Source organism: Mastigoproctus giganteus, chromosome 1 (genome assembly GCF_048544385.1).
Source record: "Mastigoproctus giganteus isolate SK-2022 chromosome 1, ASM4854438v1, whole genome shotgun sequence".
Lineage (NCBI taxonomy): Eukaryota > Metazoa > Arthropoda > Arachnida > Uropygi > Thelyphonidae > Mastigoproctus > Mastigoproctus giganteus.
Genome location: NC_143575.1, coordinates 45,783,746 through 45,804,529, shown reverse-complemented (window position 1 = coordinate 45,804,529; position 20,784 = coordinate 45,783,746). Strand labels below are relative to the sequence as shown.

The 20,784-nt window shown below is 37.2% G+C and overlaps 1 protein-coding gene across 7 annotated transcripts in view; it reads right to left on the bottom strand.

Moving 5' to 3' along the window:
• Positions 1–20,784, bottom strand: part of Cdk12 (Cyclin-dependent kinase 12) — a 621,218-nt gene that overhangs the window by 546,726 nt on the left and 53,708 nt on the right. The window contains exon 3 of one of the 7 annotated variants that reach the window (XM_090372479.1): positions 14,634–14,700. The exons of the other annotated variants lie outside the window; for them this stretch is intronic. The gene's annotated coding sequence lies outside the window, so the exon portion shown is untranslated. The remainder of the gene's footprint in view (positions 1–14,633; positions 14,701–20,784) is intronic. 7 annotated transcript variants of the gene reach the window in all.

Genomic DNA, 20,784 nt, shown 5'->3' with positions numbered 1-20,784 from the left:
TCTTCTTGCATTTGCGAAAATACCGATAGCTGGAATTGTGTGGTTTTTTACATTATTATGGTGAAATGTGTTTCCCCATTACTGAAATCTTCAATCGTATAAAAAACAAATTTTCAGAATCTTCTCTTCATCCCTTTTTTTTTTTTTTTAAGCTTTGTAAACTTGTTACTCCACACGAATCATGTTAGTTGCAATTTGTGTGTCATTAAAAAATGCTTATGCATGCAATCTTGAAATTTATAATTAAAAGAGAAGATTATCTTGGATAACGAATGCCTCTTGAAGTATTTCTGAAGAAGACAACTCCTTGTGCAACAAACCAACTAATAATGAGTGATCAATGAGTATGCAGTTGATGATGACGAAGAATTAACTTTCTTTAACATTTGTAAGTCGTAAATAATTTCTCTATTATTACAATTTGCTTGATTTTACAGGCTATGTTTTCATTTCTTTCAATAAATCAATCATTGTTTAAACATAAACTAATTAGCTAACTAATTTCTTTGTCAAGAACGTAACCTCTATTTACGAGAACGTAACCCCTTATGTCTATGGAAAATAAATTCCTGCTTTACGAGCACGCGCTAGGAACGAATTAACTCAAAGTCGAGAACTACCTGTATCATAGGGAAAGCTATGTATCAGGAAAGCTTTTGACATTGTTGTGCATGGAAGACTACTGTACAAATTGGAGCAGTATGATATTAAGGGCAAGTTGCTACAATGGATAGAAGGATGGTTGAGTGGGAGAAGACAGAGAGTGGTAATCAATGGACACTGCTCTTCGTGAACTAATGTTATTAGAGGAGTGCCCCAGAGTTCAGTGCTGGGTCCATTGTTATTTTGTATACAGGAAACCCTTGATTAGTGCGGTTAATGAATCCTTGAAATATACCGCACATATTAAAACCGCACTAATCAAACTTAAGAAACAATGGGAATAATTATACAGGTGACCCCCGCTTAACGCTGATCATTCGTTCCGGAAAAACAGAGCGCTAAGTGAATCCGCGCTAAGCGAGCGCCGCTTTCCCATAAGGTAACATATGTATTTGTGAGCTGCGGTCGGTGCCATAGGATATTTCCTAATCGATAATAAACGGTAATGAAAAGATGCACAAATGTCGGTCAAAATATTTAATATTCAAATATTTGCACATATAAAATATTCTGCATTACATACGTATAATTATGTAGTAACTACTTGCGTCTCAAAAGTAAACAAAATTCCAATTAAAATAATGAATTTAATTGATTTAATTTAATGGATGAATTTAATCATTAAAAATGTGTGGATTTTGAGTTGAACTTTGGCCCTCTTCCAAATAAACTAAAAGGGGTATTAATTTTAAATGGCCCGCAGCGTTACCACCCAACAATAAGTCAACCGATCCTTCGCCACTTTGAAACTTGGCATGTTTTTTGTTCTTTCAATATGAAACTTCTTTTAGGCATTTGTTTCCACAAAAGTCCTGCTTCATCTATGTTAAAAACTTGTTGAGAAGTATAACACATAATACCCCTCTTCAATAATTTTAACAAGTTCTTTTTTGAAAGTTTCGGCTCCTTAATCTGCACTAGCGGCTTCTCCCGGGATTTTAAATCTATTCTACCAGTTTTAAATGGTTCCACATTTTTTTTTTTTAGGCGAGTTTTCTTCAGATCATCGTATTGGCTAATCTCTTTCTCTCTCTCTCTCTCTCTCTTTTTAATATTTAACTTAACTGAATTCTGCACTGGAATATTATCTTCAAAAAAATTAGTCTTTCCATTTCAATCCTAATAGCCGGTCTAGTCCTAGTTGCTTGCAGTGGAACAGCTATCTTTCCCGCTGCTAAAATTAATTCTTTATTTTTTCATAATTGTTCTTACAGTTAAATTTGCGAGTCCTAAATTATGGCACACATCCGCTTGTCGTTGACCGGAATCGATTCGCTTCAAAACGTCTAATTTAATTTTCAAATTCAGTCTTTTTCTTACATTTATAGTCTTCGTACTGCGCCCAGACGTTGTTGCATTTTCATTCCTGTCGGTCATTATTAGCTCTTCGAAAATATAACTGCGTTGGTTCAATTAATTATGATACAATGTTCAAGTAAACTGTCCGTTACGCACGATGTCTAATACTGTACTGAGTGATGACTAACTAGACGTCGGATAAATGCATATAACGCAAATATTACAAGCAATATATTTGATCATTTTTTAAAATGTTGATCTCGGAACTACGTAACAAGTGACTGTACTTAAATTAGCGTGAGAGAAAATTTCACTGAGCGTGGGAAATTTGCTCAAGTCGGCGTGGGAAACGTTTTAATGCTGTTTTGCTATTCATTTTCAAGCTATCGACTCCATCAAATGAAACGATTTCGTTAAATATGTACAATTTCGAAAAAATATGCAAAAATGTAATCTGTAAAAGAGCGTTATAGTGATCTGTGATAGCGTTATAGTCAGATACGGCTTATAATATAAGAACAGCGTTATAGCGAATCAGCGTAAAGCGAACCGCGTTATAACGGGGGCCTGCTGTAATGAATCTTTGAAAATTACGAAATTGTAAAAATATATTTTTTCTTACTCAATACGTACCTATAATGCACTGCATAGTTCTTAAATTATTAAGGAATAAATTTAAAAAAAGATAGTATGATTTAAATTTTATTTTTTGCAAAAAAAACTTATCTAACTTCAATTGAACAGTGGTAGCTTTCTTCCTTTCCTCCATGATTTTGCGATAACAATCAATTTGCTTATCTAACCCTCAACGAACGTTCATGCTTCTCTCTGCATCTGGATCAATCTCTAGTATGAGTTCTTTTGCTTTTTAAAGTGTATTAAATAGTTCAAGTTTTTTGAATGAAATTTCTTTGGGAGCAAATTGCTTTTCTTCTGCTTCATTTTCGTCTTCTTCCTCGTATGCATGTTGATGCTCAATTTCAAGAAGATCGTCGTTACTTAAGTCTTTTGAATGCAATTCCAATAATTCTCTAACGTTTTCTGAATCTACTTCCTCAAAGCCAAGGTCTTTTCCAATTGTAGTAATTTCATCAATAACTTTGTTGACAGGATTAATGAAACCGCAAAAATCATTTGCGCATTCAGGCAAAAGATTCTGCCAGACAGCTCTCATGCAGCTGTTCGTCATTTCTTCCCACGATTTGTGTATGTTCTCAACTGCTTCTTTAATATCATAATATTAAAGAAGTTTAATATTAATAATAAAAGAATAAAAGAATATGAGTTAACAGAGCAAATTTCAATTTCAGAGTGGTATGGGGTGCTGCTGTCGAGCATTTTGGAGTCGATTCCCATTCATTTAAGTTAGAAGACCCTGGTGAGTGCGTATCACGTATTTGCCGCTTTAGGCGCCGTTGTGAGTTGCCAAGCACCGCAAGAAAAAAACAGCGCACTAATCAAATTTGATAACGCATATATTAAGGGGATAGTATCAAAAAAATTTTGCGCACTAATTAAAACCGCATTGTTCAAAACCGCATTAATCAAGGGTTTCCTGTATTTATCAATGATATTGATAAAGGAATATCAGGCTTAATGTCCAAGTTTGCAGATGATATAAAGGTTAGCAGGGTTGTTAATGACAGTGTGCTACTGCAACAGGATCTAGAAAAGTTGGGCAGATGTGCAGTAAACCCTCAGAAATGTACCAACTGTGTGGTACTACACTCAGGGTAGAGGAGAATGAAAAAGACCTGGGGGTAATTGTGCAGTTAGATATGAAGTTTTCTGGGCAGTGCAGACTGCCTGCCAAAGCAGATCATGGGGGGTCTTGTCAATGATATACAGAAATTTTGCTAGCAGGGATAAGGAGGTGATTATCCCCTTGTATAAAACAATGGTCAGGCCACACCTACTGCATACATGTCTGGAGGCCTCATTTTAGGAAGGATGCTGAGTTGTTAAAACAAGTACAGAGAAGGGTATTAAGATTGGTGATGGAGAGCAAAGGGGTGCTCTTATTAAGAAAGGCTTAAGTTCTGCAAATTGTGGAATCTGGAGAGTTGGCACCTGCAAGGTGATCTGATTAAGGTGTATAAGCCCTTGAATGGTTTGAGTAGGCTTAATGCTGATGGGATTCTTTCTCTTGCTCAGATTACGAAACTGAGGGGGCACAAATGCAAAGAAAAACAGCAAAGAGTTCTTTACTTATGTAAACTCTAGAAGGAAGGGGATGAATCAGATTGGTCCACTTGATATTGATGGGTCAACTGTTGATGATCCTGCTCAGGTAGCTAACAAACTAAATGAATATTTTGCGTCGACATTCACACATGAGGAGTTATTCAGCAAGGGGAATGCCAGAGGTGTATTCAACTCTAGCAGTAAGCTACAGAATCTTGAAATAACTGAGAATAAAGTGGAGGAGAAACTGTTGAAGATAAACACAAGAAAGGCACTTGGGGTGGATGGGATCTATCCAGTTATATTAAAGGAGGCAGCAAAGGAAGTAAGCAAACCCTTAGCCATAATTATGAGAGCTTCCTTGGACTCAGGGGAGGTACCCATAGACTGGAAATGTGCAAATGTGACCCCAATTCACAAAGGAGGATCAAAGGCTGACACAAGTAATTATAGACCTGTGAGCTTAACTTCTGTTCCAGGAAAATTAATGAAGGCACTGGTTAAAGAAGCACTGCAGGATCATTTAGACAAGACTTCAGTTATAGCTCAGACACAGCATGGTTTTGTTAAGGGGAAGTCTTGCCTGACCAACTTGATTGGATACTATGATGCAGTCACAAAAGAACTGGATGCAGGGAATAACTTTGATATTATATACTTGGATCTTAGAAGGGCTTTTGATACTGTTGCACATGGAAGACTGCTACACAAATTGGAGCAGTGTGACATTGGAGGCAAATTGCTGCTATGGATAAAGGGGTGGTTGAGGGGGAGAAGACAGAGAGTGGTAATCAATGGACACTGCTCATCGTGGACTAATGTTATTAGTGGAGTCTCTCAGGGCTCAGTGTTGGGTCCATTATTGTTTTCTGTATTTATAAATGATATTGATGATGGTATATCAAGCTTAATGTCTAAGTTTGCAGACGATACAAAGGTTGGCAGGGTTGTCAAGGGCACTACTGACACTATGCTGCTGCAACAGGATCTGGAAAGGTTGAGCAGATGGGCTGAGAGGTGGCAAACGAAGTTTAACATTGACAAATGTAAAGTACTACATATGGGAAACAGCAACCCCAGAGCAACGTATCAACTCTGTGGTACTACACTGACAGGCAGATATGAAGTTCTCTGAGCAGTGCAGACGGGCTGCAAGAGTAGCTCATGGAGTACTGTCAATGATATACAGGAATTTTTCCAGCAGGGATAAGGAGGTGATTATTCCATTGTATAAGGCAATGGTCAGGCCACACCTAGAGTACTGTATACAGGTCTGGAGGCCTCATTTCAAGAAGGATGTAGGGCTGCTGGGACGAGTACAGAGAAGGGCAACAAGATTAGTGAATGGAACAAAGGGGTGCTCTTACGAAGAAAGGCTTAAGTTTTGCAAATTACAGTGTCTGGAGAGTAGGCACCAGTGAGGTGATCTGATAGAGGTGTATAAAGCCTTGAATGGTTTAAGCATGCTCAATGCTGATGGGATTCTTCCTCTAGCTCAGAAAAATCACCTGAGAGGGCATAAATTCAAACTGAGGAAAGACAGATGTAGGATAGACGTGCGGAAATTTGCCTTTAGCCAGCGGGTGGTTGGTTGGTGGAACAGACTTCCATCCCTTGTCGTGGAAGTTGATAGCCTAAATAAGTTTAAGGCTCAGCTGGACAGGTATTTTGAACGAACAGAAGGGTGAAGTGGAAGTGGGGTTTTTTTTTTTTTTTTTTTGGCTGATGCTGCATAAGCTTTCTTTCTTGCATCAAATGCCTCTACTAATGCTAATGCTAAAATTCAAATAGAAGAAAGACAGTTGTAGAATAGATGTGCAGAAATTTGCTTTTACCAGCAGTTAGTTGATTGCTGGAACAAACTTCCATCTGTCATTGTGGAAGTTGATAGCTTAAATAAATTCAAGGAAGAACGAGACAAACGTTTGGGACAAATTGATGGACGAAATGGGAAATGTTTTTTTTTTTTTTTTTTTTGGCTGAAACTGATTTATATTAGTGTTGATTAAACAACACTGATGTAAATAAACTCAATGTAAAATCACCTCAATGTAAAATCACCAAAAGTAGTGTAGGCTTGTTGACCTTTGTTAACTTTCCTTTTCTGTGGTTTCTTTGTTAAGTTTAATCTAACTTCCCAACCCTGAGCCACTCCATGCTACTAGAACAGCATAGGCTTCAATAGCCTAAAAAAAAAAAAAAAAAAAACTGATAATTCTTCATTTATTTTCCTTACTTTTAGTTTCTGAGTCTAGTCTCTACTGGAATCCTTAATCTCAACCAATCCACATGGATAGAATAGTATTGGTTGCAACTGAGTAGATATGTTTAAAAACATTAATAAATAATCTTATTTGGAGTTAAATTGTTAAGATATGGATGGATAGTCTTGCTGAAGGTAATAGGCATTAAAAAAAATTTATTCTTTTCTTTTTTCCTTTATTTTCTTAATTTCTGCATACTTTCTTTCCAAGTCACCAGAATTTCTTTTGGTTTTCCAAACCTTTTACTTTGTTGATTGTCTTAATTTCTAATACACCAGTTAATGTACACCGTATTGTTGTATACATTGAATTGTAGTCTGGGTGGTGGTGCCCACTGAGAATAAATAACAAGTCTCCTCTACTAGACAAGCGTTATTTATTCGAAGCAGTGCAATACCTGGTATCTCATTGTGAAGGTAGCCACAATATGAGATAAAAATCAAACGAACCCTGTACATAAGTAATCAAACGATTACTTATGTACAGGATTGTTAAAATTAAGTATCCCTATGTAGAGAGGGCTCTGAAGCGAGTTCTAAGGATCGTACTGAAGAAAAATTTGGATAACAGGTAGTAACACAATAAAGAATGCGCTCGCCATTTATTGAAAGAAAAAAAAAAAAAAAACAGTTACAAAATTTGTCACTATATGGCACTGTGGCAATACAAACTTGAACAGTGCTACACTTGTTCAATGTGTCCTCCATTTTGGTCAACAACAGTTTCCATTCAAAGAACAGCATTTTCTACAGCAGAACGTAACATGTCAACTGGAATAGCCAGCACATGACGTCTAATGCTGTCCTTCAAATCTGCCAGAGTTTGACATCTTTCCCCATACACCTGGTTCTTTCAAAAACCCACAACCAGAAGTCGCATAGGGCGAGGTCTGGTTATCGGGGTGGCCAAGATGTCTGGAAACAATGGCTGATGACCCGTTCATCTGCAAAGTGTTGCCTTAACAATCTTTGGACACAACGGTGGATGTGGGGTGGTGCACCATCTTGCATGAATATGGTATCCTGACGGCACCCACGTTGTAGCTCTGGTATTGTGAAATTTGCCAACATTTCATAATATCGCTGTCCAGTGACAGAACAGGTGTGGGGTCCAGTCGGTGTTACCTGTTCAAAAAAATATGGCCCAATCATGAATGTGGCTGTAAATCCACACCACACTGTCACTTTTGGAGAATGCAACGGGACCTCTTGAATAACATGAAGATTTTCTGTTGCCCAAATGTGACAATTGTGCATATTCGCTTGTCTATTTAAGCAGAAGTTGGCTTCATCACTCCAAAGAATGTTCCCTGGCCAAGTGATATCCACTGTCATTCGTGCCAGAAACTGAAGTGCATACGTGAAACGAATATCTGCATCACCATGCTTTAGCTGCTGTAGCATATGCATCTTGTAAGGATAGTACTGCAACACCTGACTCATTACTAGCCTTACAGTGGAATACGGCATGTCCACTTCACAAGAAACAGCTGGCACACTTGTGCTACCACATGGAGATTGACTTGATAAATCCACGACAGCCATAGCCACATCTTCCAACACGAGAGGAGTTCACGTGTTTTCGACCTCTACCTGGTTGAACACCAAGATGTCCTGTCGCTTCAAATTTTGCAATCATTTTGCGGACAGCACAGTCATAGGTCCATGCCTTATGCACTTCTGATGCTGGAATTCTCTGATAGAAGCCGCTGCATTGTTGCTGTTCTGATAGTACAGCTTCACTAATAGCACCTTTTCCTGCAACATTGTTGGCATTGCTGCTGTAGTGCAGGCAAACATCTATTGTATGATTTTGAAGAGACTGCTTTGCTTTTATGCAGTACAGTAGAGCAGAGTAGTGGTGTATGGCAATACCTTACGATTATGCAAATAATTTATGTTATTTTCATAATTATAACTAAGATAGTTACGTGCCATACAGCGACACAGCACCATATACTGACAAATTTTGTAACTAATTTTTTTTTCCCAATAAATGGCGAGCACATTCTTTATTGTACCTGTTGTCCAAATTTCTCTTCAGTGCGAGCCTTAGAACTCGCTCCAGAGCCCTCTACATAGGGATACTTTAATTTTAACAACCCTGTAGGGTAAATTATGGTGTATCTACACCAATATTATATAATTGAATTGTAATGCATCAGAAATGTTGCACACTGAATTGTTGTGCACCAGACTGTTGTAAGACGAACTGTCTTACACCCATTTGATATGATCCTTGTGGTTGGAAAGAGCTGGCTGATAAGACTTGTGCAGGGTAAAAGAAAGGTTACAGCACCTGTCAAATAACAACCCAGTTTTTTTTTTTTTTTTTTGGTAGTTGTTGGCGCATCGGCTTCTGTGGCCATAGTGCACCTCCCAAGGTTTTTGCAGTACTTTGATCCAAACCCGAGGAGGGATTCGAACCTGCGACCTTTGGGTTGCCAAGCAGGCACTTTACCCACCTGGCTAGCCCTATCGGCTAACAACCCAGTACAGCAGTGGTAACCAAAAAGGCATTTCAGAACTCACAATTTGTCATACTTCTATCACAGGTGGGAGCATGACAGCTGATGACTGAATTGGTTTCACTCCTGTCAGTAATACAAAAAGGTATGATTAACAACAGGCTTGGAACACCAACAATGGACAGCAAAAGATTGGAGAAATTGCCTGGGTCTGACAAATCCAAGTTCCTGCTGCTTCACACTGATAGAAGGACCAGAATATCGTGAAACAGCATGAGCCCATGGACCCATACTGCCTGGTGTCAACAATGCGGGCTGGTGGTCTTGTGATGTGAGAATGGTTTTTGTGGTGTACATTGGGCCACTTGATGCCAATGGAGCAACATTTGAATGTCACAGGTTATCTGGAAATTGTTTCTGACCAGGCACCTCATTCACGACTGTAGTGTATCCATCTGCAAATGGGTTCTTCTAACAGGATAATGTGCTAGCGACTTAGACCACATTTCACCATTGTGTATTAACCCCAGGGGCTTACATCTGGTGAGTATGGGCTTGGCACACCCAGGGTCCTGAGCTGGATATCATCATTCTTCTCTTTCTTGGTGATTCCTTTCTAATTAATTCTGACTCTCTCTCTCTCTCTCTCTCTCTCTCTCTCTCTCTCTCAGGGTACTTCGGAATTTTTTTTGGCTGGTGCAGCATAAGCCTCAGGCTTTCTTGCACCATATGGCTAATAATAATAATAATGTCTGTACAAATTTAATACACAATGCACAGGCTGATTTGCGTGTTGTGCAGGCTGAAAAGCCCATTCACTCAACTTGAGCTCAGCTAACTATAATCTTGATTGAAGAGCACTTTAGAAATGCCTTCAATCATCAATCAGAACCGAACCTGGACTTCTCCAAACAGGTGACAAGTTACAAACCACTATGCTGTCATCGAGGATACTAGAATTGTCCAGCAGCGTTTCTAGGAACATGGGAATAAATTTGATCTACTGTGGTAGCCTCCCAGTCACCAAACCTCAATTCACTTGATCACTAAGGAATGGAACCAACTCTTTAAAGGAGATATGTGCAACAACTGTGTGAAGCAGTTGAATCAACATAGACCAGCATCTCTGTGGTATTCCATTTGACACCTTCTTAAGTAGCTACAATGAATCTAGGTTCTGAGAGCTATAGTGGGACCTACTCACTGTTAGGTAGATGTACCCAATAAAATGGCCACTCGTATATCTGCACCAGGGTCCCCAGACTAACTAAATCCAGCATTTCCTGGAACCAAAACATAACATGCTTGAATCTGGAAAGATACCTCCACAAATGAACCATCCAATAACCTATGGGGATTTGGGAATAACATATAGTTTTGTTCAGGAGAGGTGAATAGAATGTTTAATGTAGAATGTTTCTGAAAATAAAATTTATTTTCTTATTTGTAGTTTTGTATAGATTTTTGCCCTTTCCTCCACATTTTTTTCCCTATAGAATTTCAATACCACTCTTATGTCTCATATTTTTTTTTATTTTAAGGATTTGAAAGTCAGAAAATAAATCTTCTTATGTCTCTGTTTAAATATTGGGAAAGAGCATTACAGTGAAAATTTCACAGATTACTAAACAGGAAAAAAGTCACAGGGTGGGGTATTCTCCGTATACTCTTGTTTAAAAATCAGGAAATGCAACCCTATAAAAACAAGTTTCAGTTAACCCTATAATGGGCATGTCCTAAAATGTAATAATAATCACATGGAGTGAAGAACTCCACTTAGTACAACTGTTTTTTGAAATGAATATATGAACTAATTACTGTTATTTTATTTTATTTCTTTTGATAAATTTCATAACAAGAAATGGGAACAAATTTTATATATTATGAAGCTATTTTATTTATTTTTTTCCAACTTTCAGGTTCTGATTCATCACAGGAGCAATCTTCCTCTTCTGTATTCATGTCATAATTACTGTAAAATACCTTATCTACTCAATTTCACTTGATTTGTTTTTGAATTTTTTTTTTTTTTTGTCTATCTTTACAATATCCTTGTATCAGTATTCATATAGTTACCAGTCCAGCTGCCCTTTGAATTTCCCCAAGCTATCGGCCTCAACTACCCAGGTAACTTATTCCATTCCATTAATTTACAACTCGCTAGCTAAAAGTAAACTTTCTACAATCCACTGTGTACCTCTTTCTCCATTATTTGAATTTATGTCCTCTAGTTCTAGTGTCATTTATCTTTCTACACAGCACAGAGAATTTCATGTCTGCTGGATCATAGCACAAAACATCTGTCCTCTCTATTCTGTCCTTTCCTGGTTAGTTAAACTCCCATGAGCTGTTTTAGAGTTGTTATTTTATAAGTGTAAAACCTTTTTTTGTGGCATTAAAAAACAGCTGAAACTTTTCTGACCATGCATGAAGCCTACTCTGAAGGAGCAATACTTCACACTTATCATTAACCACTTTCCTGATGTTGATATCATTTGCAAATTTTGGTATTTAGGCCTGGCATTGATCCCACTAACTACTATTAGTAATGGCAAATGACCCCAGAAAGCAAGTTTGTAGAGCATTGCCCAAAAAAAATCCCACATCACCTTTTCATCCCTTCTAATAATTTGTTTGATTCCTTCTTAAATTTATTCAGACTATCCACTTAAGTTTGTTCCAACAATCAACTACCCTCTGGTTGAAAGCAAATTTCCACATATCTACATCCTCCAACCATTCTTCCTCAAATTATATGCTTCCTTATGTGTACTGTCTGAGCAAGAGTAAGGATGCCATCAATGTATAGCTTACTCAATCCATTCAATCCTTAAAACATCTCAAACAGTTCACCTTGCAGGTACCTAGCTTCTGTATACTACAGTTCACAGAACTGAAGTTGTCCTTGGTAAGAGTACCAGTCTTTCTTAGTACACTTACCAAGAAAGACATTTTGCTTCCCTCAAAATGTCACTGCCCTGCTCTGTACTCATTCCAACAGATTCACATCCATCCTAAAATGAAGCTTCCTAACCTGTATGCTGTATTCTAGATGTTGTTCCATAAAAATCCAAACCAACCAAGTATTCAAGATGTGGCCTAACTATTGCCGCATACAACAGGACAATCACCTTGTTCCTTCTAGCAAAATTCTTATAATTGACAGAACTTCATGAGCTGTCCCAGCAGCCTGCCTGGACAATTACCCCAGGTCCTTTTCTTTCTCCACTACTCTGAGTGTAGTACCACCTAATGCATATGTTAATCTGCAATTACTGCTGGCCATATACAGTGTTGCACTTGTCATTGTTACTGCAATTGTCACTTATCAGCTCATCTACCTAGTTTTTCTAGGTCTTGTTGCAGTTTCGTACCCCAATTTCTATTATTAACTGCCTTGCCAACCTTTGTATCAGCTGCAAAATTAGGCAATCCTGATATGCTACATCAATATCATTAATAAATACTGAAAACGATGGGCCTAGAACTGAACCCTGGGGAACCATTAATAACATTAGTCAAAAAAGAGCAGTGTCTATTGATAATCACTCCCTGTCTTCTCCTATTCAACCATCCTTTTTATCCAAAGTAGTAACTTGCCTCTAATTTCACTCTGCTCCAAGCTCCACTTCGTATAGCAGTCTTTCAGTGGACCAATATCAAAAGTTTGCTGAGTCCTGTATATAATGTCAAAGGTATCTTTTGCATCCTGCTGTTTCTTTTGTAACTATGCCATAGTAGTAAATTAGACTGGTCATAAGACCAATGAATGATTCCCTTAATGAATCCATGCCGTGATTATTGTATACCCACATTCTTATCAAGGTGCCTCTTCATTACTTTTTTGATCACCAACTCTATTATTTCCCTGGAAGAGAAGTCGAGCGTACAGTTCTGTTAACTACTCACTTCTCCCTTTGATCCTCTTTTATGAATAGGGAAGACATTTTCATAGCACTAATCCATAGAAATCACCACTAAATCCAAGGATGCACTTATGATTATGGCTAAGGGTTTACTTACCTCTTCTGCTGCTTCTTTTAATACAAGGAGATAGATTCTATTAGCCTCAGGGGCCTTATTTGCTTTTAACCTCAACAATTTCTTTACCACTTTCCTCTCAATTATCACAGAATTATTCATCTCCCAGTTATAAGTTGATACATTTTTAGTATGCTCATGTGTGAATGTAGAGCAAAATATTCATTCAGTTTGTCAGCAACTAGAACAAGATCTTCAATATTTATATCTTTCATATCTGGTGGACCAATGTGGTTCATTCCTTTCCTTCTACTGTTAGCATAAATAAAAAAACCCTTTGCTACTTTTCTTTGCATTCCTAGCCAGACTTTCTGCCATAGCTTGCCTAACTCTCTTTGTGACTTTATTGCAGACTAGTTTGTGCTTACTTTATGCTTTTATATTCCCAGATGATTTATCCCCTGAAGAAAAATGCAGGGATACATTTTTTTTCTCTGTCACTAGTCTCATCAGTTCATCTGTCATCTATTTAGGTCAAAACTTTGAACATTATCCCTTAGTTAGTATGAAAATCTTGGTAGCTTTTACAATTACTTTATGGAATGCTTCCATTTAGAATTTGTTTGTTAATTATCAGCTGGTTCCAACAAAAAGAAATAAAAATGTACACGACCATTATTGTCACCTTCAAATGCAAAATCCCTTCCCTTTACCCTTCTCTAACTATTGACTGATATAATTCTCTAACTGTTGACTGATATAATTCTCTAACTGTTGACTGCTTGCTGAGGCTCCAGCAGAGACCTGTGCTTAATTACTAAATACTTTATCCTTTATAAATCTCCAAAAAAAGTAATCACATGGTCAGATGGTTTTAGTAATACATCTGAGGACTGTAGTGGCCATCTGATTCATTGACCTGGGAATTTGTCTTAGAATTTCTGGACAATTTTAGCATGAGTTGGTGCTGCATCCTACACAAAAGAAGCAAATTCTGAAAATTAATTTTTGACTGCATTAATGGAATGATTTTATCTTTTAGTAGGCTCGGGTAGCTTTCTCCTGTCACAGTTCTTACAAAGAAAAAAGGTCCTGTCCTTCCTGACCCAATTCCAGCCCAGACTGCCAAGCCAGGAACATTTAAAGCTTTATTAAAGAATAAATGGGAGGTATTGAGAGAATAATGAACACAGTTATGGTGATTAACAGTTCCATTTAGTTTAGGTGTTGCTTAACCTATCCACAGATATTTGGATTTTTGTCACACATCACCATTTGGCAAATTCCAATCTTCTATCTGGTGTGTCCTCATTCAAATTTAGTAATAACATGGGATGATATATCTTGTTTTAAGTTCCTTTATGATTCTATTTAAGCTTGTTTTAAGTATTTTAAGTTACATACTTCACTTTCTTTGAGAATGATTTCTTTCAATATCCTCTCTTACAAGTTCCAGATTGGCAGATGTCTTGGAGATATTAGGTCTGCCAGGTTTTGGGAGATTGTGCACTGTTTCTACTTCATCACACTTCTTCATAATTTGCTTTATGGGTTTTACTGTAGATTGTTATGTTCAAAAACTTCTTGAACTGGCATGCAACTTCTGCAGCATTTTCATATTTTGATTCCACTTTACAGTTTCAGTCCTCTCCATTATAAGGTTCATGGTATTTTTTTCCTATGTTCAAATTATTCTGAAACAATTAAAAAATATTACAAACTATTTTTAAAATAACTTATACATACTTACATCAGCAGTTATTCAAAATAGTTACCTTACTTATGGATCACCCTGCATTTTGTCAAGGATCTTCTTTTAGTAATACATAGGGAAGAATTTACCTGATAGTAGGTAGGCAATTTAACATTAACTTTTAAAATTAAATTAATGTAAAAATCATGTAATTTTTCTTTTGCATTAAGGCTACAATTTGGCAATTAATTGTACATCCAGAAGAATTCCAGTGATTAATTCCTATAAAGGGATTAATTACTGGGACTCTATGGAAAGTTAATTTAAAAGAAAATGGTTCTGTAGGAGCAAAACATTTGAGAATTATTGCATTATAGTATCACTATGGTATCATGTAAGAATAATAATATCTTCAAAACCAAAAAAATTTTTTTTTTTTTTCTCAGATGTTCCAAGTCTAAAAAATGCTCTAGCCAAAATTTTAAGTTTGATCTCAGTTCTAGAGAACAGGCTACATCTGCAATATTAGGGGTATTGAATAAACAAGTTTCAGGAATACTAAAAAAGTATGTTCAGTGCAAGTTCTTTAGTATATGTGTTGAAATCTCATTATTATGAAATGAACCACAAAAATTTGATTTTATTATGAAGAATTTAACTAATTCAGTGAGCATTAATAATGTTAATTTTCTGCAGTTGGTAGGCATTCTTGTTTTTAAGGTTTCAGGAAAAGTAATTTCAAAATGGAAAATTTATAACATTCAACATAATAAGAGTGTATGTGCTAACAGCATTCTCTGACCATGACATTAAAAAAATTTCCATTCCTCTAGTTTCATATATTTAGATGTTGCAATCCCTTTTGATCTGCCTTGATGTGCATATAATATTTCAGATTAATGAGGTATTTAGAACTGCATCAATCTGAAAATTTAGAGGAAGATATATAAATGAAACTGAGTTATAATACACTGGTAATGAAACTGAGTTAAAATACACTGGTCATACATTACGGTTCACTTTTTTCAGGTCTTCTTAATTGTGTTAAAGAAAGAGAGAGAGAGAGAGAGAGAGAGAGAGAGAGAGAGAGAGAGAGAGAGAGAGAGAGACTCTCACACCGACAAACTTCTTTCTGCACATCCTGATGGGCACTAGAAGGAAAATGGCTGTTATCTGCTGTGGAAACAAAAGGTAAATGAAGGCCTATATTAATTGACTCTGAATAGCGTGTGTGGCACTGGATTCATGTGAATGAGTTTAGATTAATGCAGTGGTTTTCAACCCTTTTTTTTAATAATGGCACCCCCTAAGTAATTTATTTTATTTTGTGGCACCCTTACTCAATATATATAATATTAAAAAATATATGTTATTTATTACAATAATACAATTATAAAAATTACATTTCATAATACAAATTATATATATACAGTATATAATTTTATTCTTTGTATAGAGGTACTAAGTAATCATCAATTACAGATCACCACAAAATTAAAAAGATACTGTACACCTTTTTATAATGAAATAAACATATAAATTAAAAAATAATAAGTTTAAGTAACTTAAACCCAAATTACGTGGCACCCCTGGAATGTTGTTGCGGCACCCCGATTGAAAACCACTGGCTTAATGGTTCTGAGAGGTGGCCCTTCTTACCCAATCGTTTATGGATGTTCCAGACAATGTGGTGACTTGCATTATGAATAAGATGAGTTGGCCAGGAGGCACACCTTCTGAGCATAGGCCAGAACTTGGAATAAGCAACATTGTTTCTCATATCAATGAAGGGCATCTATTCAAAACCGGCCACAAATATTACTAAAAATAAACATAACAGCAGGTACGTCAAGACTCCTCCTCCTTCCCCCAACTTATCTTATACAAAAATTTTAGAAGATAAACCCTTATCATGTTTCTATCTCTATACAACAGTCCACTAACATCACAATGCAGAGTGAACAATCTACAGTGGTACAGTTACTCTCCAAGCTTGATCACCAGATATTGGTTTAAGGGTTTTATGATGCATCTGCATCTGAAGCTAAATTGTTTTAGCTTCAGATAAAGGTATAAAGTAGTATACAATTCATTTATTACAAAATATATAATATAAATAGCTTTTTTTTTTTTTTTTTATGAAAACCCCAAACACGAGAGGTATTAGAACCTATAGTACTTAGTACCATGCTTGGGTTGGAGGTTGAGAAGATGAAAGAAGATATTTGTTGACATTAGACTTGAACTTCTGTAGACTGTAATTTTCAGTAAATACTTATGAAGGAAGGTTGCTCCAGAAAATGGCAGTTGAATGAATAAATGAGGAAGATGAAAAGTTGGTTCTGTGAGTTTAAAGTTGGACAGGAAACGAAACGGATGTTGGCTGGTGGTGGCACGTGTTCGGACTGTTTTGAAAGAGAGAGAGAGAGCGGGAATTACAGAAGGCAATTCAGAAGAACAGTGCCCATGGAAGTATTGAAGAAAAGGCATGCAGCAGAAACAATACATCTATGAGACAGTAAGTGGAGAGACTCTGTTAGAGAGGAGTCATTAATTAACCTAACTGCCCTCTTCTGAATGGAATCTAGAAGCCTGAGAGAGGTTTTGGGGGCACCGCCCCTGATGTGGGAACAATATTCCATGGTAGGGTAAATTTGCGATTTGTACAGAGTGAGCAGCTGTTTGGAAGGAAAGTAATGCCGAGAATGAAAGAGAAAACCATGTTTTTTAGATGCAGAAGAAGCAATATTTGTAATGATGTGCTTGTGCCAAGAGAGATTAGAAGTCAGGGTAATCCCCAAAGATAAGCATAGAAGCAGAAGAATCCTTTTAGCGAAATATAAGACAAGACTGAGTTTTAGATGGATTGAAATCAACTAAGTTGTCTTTGCCCCACTGAAGAATTACCTGGAGATCAGCATTTAAGGAATTGGTAGCAGATATTTGAAAAGTTGAAGCTGATTGAGCAGGGCAAGGTTTCTCAAAATGGAAAGTGGAATGCAATGTGCTATCATCGGCAAAACTATGGATAGGATTTCCAGTCAATGGAAGGTCATTAATATACAAGAGGAAAAGAGTGGGGAAAAAAACTGAACCTTGGGGGAACACCAGCATTAGTGGAGAAGTTAGAAGACAGAGAGCCATCTACCATCATAATCAGTGAGCAATCAGAGAGAAAACAAACTGGATAACCAATTACAAAAAACAGTTGGAAAATCATAAGATGGAAGCTTGTTTAGAAGACCTTTATGCCAAACACATCGAAAGCCTTTGAGATGTGTTTTTCACCAAACTTTTCCATTGAATTTGTCCATAAATGAGTAATATAAGCCAGAATATCACCAGTGGATCGACACTGATGGAATCCATACTGGCAATCGTTGATCAGACAGAAGGTTTCTAGGTAGTTGAAGAGTTGGTGGTTAATTGATTTCTCCATTACTTTAGAAAGAGTAGAAGTAATTGCAATAGGACGATAATTGGATGGGAGGGATTTGTCACCCTTTTTAGGAACTGGCTGGATATGAGCAAATTTCCAAGCAGAAGGAAAAACACCTTTGGAATAAGAAAGTGAAAAATGGCGGCATGGAACAGGAGTAAGTTCAGGAGCACAGGTTTTGAGAACAAGTGGAGAAATACCATCAGGACCTGGAGCTTTCTTTGTATCAAGATTCGTCAAAATTCTTCTGACATCCTTTTAATGGAAGACCACAGGAGGCATTTAGTGAGGAATGGTGGGAGGTGTTTTACCAAGATCATTAATACATGAGTTGGAAAAAAAAATGGGATGCTAGCAGGTCAGCTTTATCCTTGGCTGAAGTGACAACAGAACCATCTGGTTTTGACAGAGATGGGCAAAAGTTGTGACCAATAGCTTTGGCAAGAGACCAGAATGTTCGGCTACCATTAGGGCAAGAAGCAAGTTTTATACTCTTTGTTCAAAATCTAGTTTGGACTTATTAATAACTGCTTTACAATTGTTGCAAGCTTTGGTGTAGGCAGAAAATGAAACGAAGAATTGGAAACAAGCCAATTACGATATGCAACATTCTTCTCTTGAACAGCCTTAGCACATTTATTGAAAAACCATTAGGGCAAGAAGCAAGTTTTATACTCTTTGTTCAAAATCTAGTTTGGACTGATTAATAACTGCTTTACAATTGTTGCAAGCTTTGGTGTAGGCAGAAAATGAAACAAAGAATTGGAAACAAGCCAATTACGATATGCAACATTCTTCTCTTGAACAGCCTTAGCACATTTATTGAAAAACCAAGGGTTAGATAAAGGATGAGATTTTAAAGTGGAGTGTGGAATAAAGAATTTCATTCCTACAAGAATAATTTTACTGACATGATCTGAGCAAACGTTGACATCAGAAGTTTTGGAACAGTAATCCAACCAAGGAAAAGAAGAAAAGAAATATCACAGGTTTTAGAAGTGTTCTTTGATCCTAGAAATCAGACTTGCCAGCCAACTGATCCTGAACGGGCTGACAAAGGAACCTCCCATCTCGGCTGAAGCAGGGACCGAAGCAGTGTATTAAGGCTGGGCCCCTCAGCTGCCAGGCTACTCCTTTCCAGCAAGTCCAGAGGTTGCAGCACCTGGCAAACATGTCAGATTATAGTGATGGTGATCTAGAACAAATAACCTGAACAGAGGGACAAAGGCAGAAGCATCCTCAGTCCCGCTTCCCTATTAGGGATTTTATTGGATTGCTTCATATTTCTGTCAATTAGTCTGTCGCCATCTCTCCTCTTCTCGTTTTTGGCTTTGCCGTATGCCATTAGTGAAGATGTTCAGGGGCAGGTTTGGGCATTGGATCCCAGTGATGCTAATCTGTAGATCCAGCAGCATCACTGGGAGGCAAGTGTGTACACACACAAAGGGGGTATCAAGCTGAATCTTGTGCTACTGGCTCAATCAGCCAATCAGGCCTGCACCTTCATCAACCTTTTGTTCCCACAGTAAAGAGCAGTCATTTTCCTCCTATTGTTCTGTGAAGGAGCAAACCAAAGATGTCTACCAGTGCAGAAAGAAATTAGTAACTTTATAAAACTTTCAGTTTTTTAATCTTAAGTCACAAGAATGCCTGGAAAAGTGGGCTTTAATGCATGACCATTATAACTTTCATTTATTTATCTGTCTCTAAAATTGCCAAATTATTATGCAATTTTGTAAGCTCATCAGAGCAGTTATCTTATTTACTTAATTAAATCTGATTTTTAAAGTTTTCTAGTAACACAGTGAAGTGTTCCTTGACCCATTTCACAATCCCTTCTTTGCACACATTATGGGGTTCCACAGGGTTATTTACAGTTTTTAATATTTAAAAATGACAATGATTTTGGTATTTTAAGTTCAGTGTCTAGGTTTGCTGATAATACAGGGGTGGGGTGGGCTGGGTATGCTACTTCAACAAAATCTGGATGAACTAAGCAGATGGGCTGAAAATTTTAAGTTGGGGGGTTTAACATTGAATAATGCAAGGAATTGCACTTGGGTAGCAGTACCATCATAACATACTATTTGAGAAGCACCAAACTCAAGGTATTTGGGAATGAAAAAGATTAAGAAATAATTGTACAATCTGATATGAAGTTGTCTGAGCAGTGCAAAGATAGCCCATGGGGTTCCCAAGGCAGCTTTTAATGGGTTCTGTCAGTGATATACTGCCACAGAAGGGACAAAGAAGTGATTATCCCACTGTATAAGGCAACAGTTAAGCCACATGAAATACTGCATATTTGGTTTGGAAACCTAAATTTAGGAAGGATATGATCTGTTGGAAAGAGTGCAGAGAAGAGCAAGATTAGTTGTGGACACAAAAGAGTACCCTTCTCAAGAATACCTTGAGTTGTGTAAATTTCTGTGTGTGAAAACTAGGCATCCTCACAGAGACATGACCGAAGTGTTTAAAGCTTTAAGCAGGTTGGGTAAACAATTCTAATGGCAATCTTACTCTTTCTCAGACAACACACACACACATACAAGGAAACAAACTGGAAAAGGAAGGTTGTGTGTGGGGGGGAGAGAGAGAGAGAGAGAGAGACAGAGAGAGAGAGAGAGAGAGAGAGAGATGTGTGGAAATTTGCCATCAACTTCAACTAGAAAGTAACTGATTGTTGGAATAAGCTTCCTGGCATTGTGGAAATAAGTCGGTTGAATAAATTTAAAGGAAGGAAGGAGAATGGGCCAGATTATTTGAATGGATGGGAAAACAAAGTACAGTCAGT